The sequence below is a fragment of the Aphis gossypii genome, chromosome 1 (genome assembly GCF_020184175.1).
Source record: "Aphis gossypii isolate Hap1 chromosome 1, ASM2018417v2, whole genome shotgun sequence".
NCBI classification, from domain to species: domain Eukaryota; kingdom Metazoa; phylum Arthropoda; class Insecta; order Hemiptera; family Aphididae; genus Aphis; species Aphis gossypii.
This window is the reverse complement of record NC_065530.1, coordinates 79084678-79090867: the sequence shown is the minus strand read 5'-3', so window position 1 is coordinate 79090867 and position 6190 is coordinate 79084678.

The window sequence follows — 6190 nt, the reverse complement described above, 5'->3', positions numbered from 1 at the left end:
GAACGTAGTCGTCTGCGTTTCGTGTTATTTTTCGATTAAAAACGCTCACCGCCACGACTCGAGTGTGTAACGGCGAGACAATAGACGACATGTGTCGGTTGTCCGACACGCCCGCAGAAATTCACGGCGGTAGTTTTTCAGGTGTGGGTGGTTGGGATGGCTGGGGTGGAGTCGTCTGTGAAGGCGTTCGTGGTAGGGTAGTGGCGGTGGTGGTGGTGGTAGATACCCTTTTAGGTCAAAGCGTCCGCGGTCCGCGAGTGTGGAGCAGATTTCCTGTGTAATATGTACCTATATGCATGATGTACCTATATATATATAATATGCGCACTGGTGAGTTTTTGAATGACCGCATTCGCGATGAGTTGTTTTGAATTCTACGCCAAGCGTTATAATATTATAATATTTTATAGGTTATTGCACCAGAATATTTATGATATTTTTTACCTGGAGGCTTTATGGTCTCAAAACGATTCGTGTTCTAATTACTTCGAAGATCGGACACCTAAACCGAACCAATAACCTGGATAATTCCGATAAAAATCTCTCGTTACCATGGCGTTTTTAGTCTAAATGTTTCTATTTCCAAATTCAATAATGTCAACAAATATTATGCACACCTATACATTTGGATAATAAACTAAGATATCTGAAATATTTTGTTTAATCTAAATTATATTAATTAGAGAATACAAAATACACTATGTTAAATCAATCCATATAATAACTGTTGATTAAAAAACTGAAAGTAATTATTACGTATCACGTTATCGTTATCCTGAAAACATAACAAGAATGTGATTCTGACGTGTGTATATGTTTTTACTTTTTGGTATCTATACATCAATCATAATTCTTGACAGTTGCTATAATAGCTACAATTTATCTTGAGAGTCACATTAATAATAATATTAATTATATACACAATTTATAACCAATTTAACTTGAAAAAAAGAGTCTTAGGTTACTATACGTATTTCTTCGCGTTATTTAACAATATTATATCAATATTGTTAAATAAGTACCTTCTTATAATTTAGTTATTAGTATTATGACAAACACATACAAACACATACAAATACTGTATATAATATACTTTAACTACCTATATGAGATGTACTGATAAAACTTATTCGATAATATTTTTTAAAAAATGATCTTCTTCAAAGACAGACCAATAATATCGTTGGTCGTTACTCATTTTGCATTCAAACTATATTAAAATTCACCAAGAACTTTTCACGCACGTTTAGATTTTTTATTTATACATTTTATAGTATAAAATATTGTGTACATAATATTTACCAATATATTTTTTAGAGATTTATTTATTCACATCAAATGTCTAGATTTAAAAAAAACAATTAATGAAATTAATGATGTATTTATACATCTATAATATAATAAAACGATTAACACTTAATTCGTGCAGTTAAAATTTATTGCAAGTGGGTTGGAAGTATAAGTTTATATTATTTAAATTTATTACTATAAAGCGTTATATTTCAAGACTGCACCAAATCTGACGAACCTTCAAAATGTACAATATAATATATTGTATCCATGCACAATAATTTTACCTACATTCATTCAATATTTATTGTTAATTAATTGTCAAAAATTTTAATTTTATATTGTTGACATATTTATTAATTTTTAACGAAAACAACAGTTTACTACAGTCAACAATGCATACAAATTAGTTTATATGTCCGAATTTCAATCCAAATTATTTTAATAAATATTATTTAACGTACAGTAGACTTCCTAATTCCTATATTATACAACATAATATTGTTAATTTGTCTATGCAATAATCTGGTACTTCCAGTAATCCATTTTCATTTTATTGTTAATATTTTTGCTTAAATAACTACAAGAAAAAGTCATAAAAGCATCATATCAAAAAAAAAAAAAATAAAAAAAATTTTTTTTGGCCTGTCTCACCAAAATGTTATCTCAATATAGTAATAATTTAGTATATTATAACTAATAATATATAATATTATAATAATATAAATTATTTAAATGTTTTAATAAAATTAATTTAATTTTTTATAGAGTAAAAATACATTTTTATGCCATTAATTTGGCATTTAAGCTAATTATGTGATTCTCTTGTCTGATATCTACTAGATTCCCGAGAGTTCCTAAATATATAAATTACAATATAAACGTGAAATTCTTCACTAATACATTTATAATTTGATGTACCTTTCACAAATTAAATGGACCAATTAACCTACCACAGTACCATCAGTTACAAACTAATAACATTAAACCTTTTCGTATGAAACATGCCTAGAATTTCAGGAATCTAACTTTGAATATTATCGACTGTACTCTGTAGAAATACTTATATTGAATGTAATAACATTATAACATAGCATTATAAGTTAAATGCTATTTTAAAGTTTTAAATATATTTTTAATGATAAAAACTACAAAAGGAAATTTTGAATGAAATGGCTTATAAATTATTTACAATAATATTATAAATTATTACTGAAACATATTATGATATTTTATTATTAAAGTGAAATATTTTTTAGTTTTTTCTCTAATTCGTTATTTATAGCCCCGAGATAGTCCAACAGACATAGTTTGGGAGTCATATGAATCATCTATAAATTATATTATGTATAAAGAGTTAGGTTAAAATTGTTGAAAACCAATGAACCAATGGTCGATGTATTAATTAAAATAAACCAATCGTGTGTTTCAACTGTTAGTAAAAAAAAAAAAAAACTTAAAAATTAATTTATTGACTTACAAACAATGTTTATAATATAAACAAATATCGTAATATTATTTTACAGATAACATTCGCTGGTATAATGTTATGGTAGTTATCATAATTATAATAATATAAAATAACGGCAGGTGTTGGGTTTGTTGTTATATACATGAACGGTGTGTCACTGCAAGTCAGTTTGGTTGTGGCTGCGTAATTAATAATAATTTACAACTAATAAATTATAATGGTAATAAACTATTAACTTATGATAGTATGCGAATATGCGATCTGGTGGTCTCGCGGGTTTCGTTTACTGCGCACGACCGGATATACTCACCTGAGCACGTGCTGTGTGCAACTGTGCGAGAAATTAGATCACACGATCCACTGATTATTATTATGATATAAAACATAATAATATGTAATATACCTGTCTATCGCTGACTGTTTACTGGTCGCACCATTATAAGGTCACTAGCGGTATACCATAATAATAATATTATGGTTTCATAATTACCAGACTTCACGGTAGTCACGATGCGTCTAATTTACACCGACTGATTTTGAGTACTTAACGTGTAGTAGAACTATGGAAACCCGCTTGCGACGGCTCCCGGTACTAACTACGATTAGGATAATAAAAACAACGATATTGCGATGTCCGCACATGGTTTTATCTGTTTTCGTATTTTATTGTTTATTTGTTTATTTGTTTTTGTTTTTGTTATTTTTTTACCATATTTTTAACAATTGTTCAGGAAATGCAAAAAAGAATAACATATTATATATTACAGAATACATTTTTCATGGTCACACCGTAAGAGATGAGTGTGTCTGTCAGTGCTAAGATCTAAATATTAAGACGTTTGAATGTATGATGTTTGTCATTAAAATAATACCATGTATCTATGCTAGCATTAAAAATGCTATGTTGAAACTAAATATTAAAATACTAGTTTTTATTTTATAGTTTGACTAACATTGAAAGATAAAATAGCTTAATGATAATCTCGATATTGTTTTACATATATTTATAATTAGTGGCTTACCTTCTGTACATTTTCAGGGGAGTTGCCAAATGTTAAATACTTAACTGTTTAATTATAAAAATAATCTAATATCAATCTTAGGAATTTAGGACATTTGACCTATGATTTCCTCTTGTGTCTCTCTATTCACAATTATTTCTAGGTTTACCCTCCACGCAGAACATACCTCACGAAAAACAATAAGAAATATTAGAGAAATGTCCAAATAACCAACCCTAACACACAATATTTAATAAAGGAAAAACTTCAAGCACTAAACAATTACAGTATACATAATTGTTGAAATATATATTACAATTTATTTCTATTACCTATCTATTTAAATCTATCTAAGTATATTATATTATTATCTCGTATATCCTTTTTAAATAATAATATTACTATGTTGGTATAATAATAATAATAATAATTATTATTATTATTAAATACATTTCTATATATTAATGAATTAATGAATAATAATTAATTAAAAACCAGTACCTACTTTATTTTCCAAAAAAACATATCTTTTATTTCATAAATGTAAATGCTTATCTGTGCTTATGCATATTAAGCAGTTGATAGTTCTAACTGCTTTAAACCATCCTCACTGATATTTGACATAAGCCGAGTTTTTGACACACTATGTTTATAAATAATGCAAAGCAATACTGATTATTATACTATAATATATATTATGATGACATAGTCTACAAAACTACATAAGTGGTTTAAGTAAATAAATTCGTTAAAATATTTTTAATTAAAGACATAATTTAACACCACGGTTCACAAATAGTAAATAGATAATATTTTTCTAATGTAACATATATATATATATATATAATAATTATATTATGAACTATTTACAATGTAACCACAACTCATTTTAACTTGGTCAAATAAAAAATATAAATATTTATAACTATGTTTATTAGATTAGAAACACAGTATAGAAAAGCCTAAAAACTATATTCAAGATATAATATGTATAAATACACATTGATTAAAATATGATTACGGATTACAACGATTAACTTATCAATATTGATTGATAAGTACAATATAGAACAAAGCAAAGAGTGAAAACAAACATTTTACTTTAAACATTTTCGTGTTGGACGAAGCAAATTTTCCCATCCTACAGACACATCACTGTTTAGAACTATCCTGAATTTTAAAGTATTTATGGTTAATCTATCAACGACATTTTCAACTGACATTTTGTAATGGAAAAACTTAGCTATTTTAACACTTACGATATAGTTTTGCGTTTATTTTCTGAATATCTATAATCCCCGGTGATTAAACTCAGCAGTATCTATCCACATTAAATATTCTGTTAATAAAACCAAACATGTTATAAATAATTCATTGTTTACCAACTAGGTAGGTAAGTATAATAAATTTGACATACATAATATATAAGTATATATAAGTTACACACTTGATGTTTTTTTAATTATTTCTAACTAATTTCAGCTATTAAATTCATGCTTACCAATTATAAGAATATGCAAATAATAATATACATTCTAGAAATAGATAATCATTTTAAGAATAAATTATTGTTTAAAAATATATTTAGTAATCATTATTAACTATACGCACAACGCAAATTGCTTATTTCACGTTTTAACAATATTAGTAATTATGAAATAATGATTAATGGTGCAATTTTGTTCAAATATATTATTATGCATGTCAGAAATAATTTTAAAACACCAAAACAAAACACTGTAAACTTTTACAGTAGTAATTTTGTACTTTTTATTAGTAACAAGCTATCTATTCGTTTAATTATTACTAGAAACAAAATTATATTGTAAAAAAGGAAAAACAATTAAATAACATGATTAATTTAATTGATAAAAAAAAAATTTATTATATACTTAACGTCAACTATTTTCAAGTGCAGAATAACATTATATAATATAGTGTAAAAGTAAAACAAAATTAATCATAACATAAATAACAGGGATTTATAGAACAATAAATCATAAAATAATAAAATTATAATTAAACGCTAATTTAGAGGACAACATATATATGAATATACAAAACTATCTTAGATATTTAAATTATTACATTTTTGGATTCTGTAGGTATATTACTATGCATATTCAATTCTGGCATATAAAGAGTGAAAAGGAATTAAGTGGTTTAGACGTTTAAACTCCTCACAAAACCTAAAAAAAGGTAATGATTATCATATAAATATGTTATTATATTAATTTGTATATTAATGTACCCATACTAATTTAGAAAATCAAAAAGGTATGTAAAATTTCTGAAAATCCGGTAATAAATAATTTTCACTTTAAAGATTTAAAATATCCAAAATTTGACAATTACTTTCTAATATTAACTTTTCATTTATTATTTTTTAATTCAGACTTTAACATGAAAAATATTACAATATTAATAG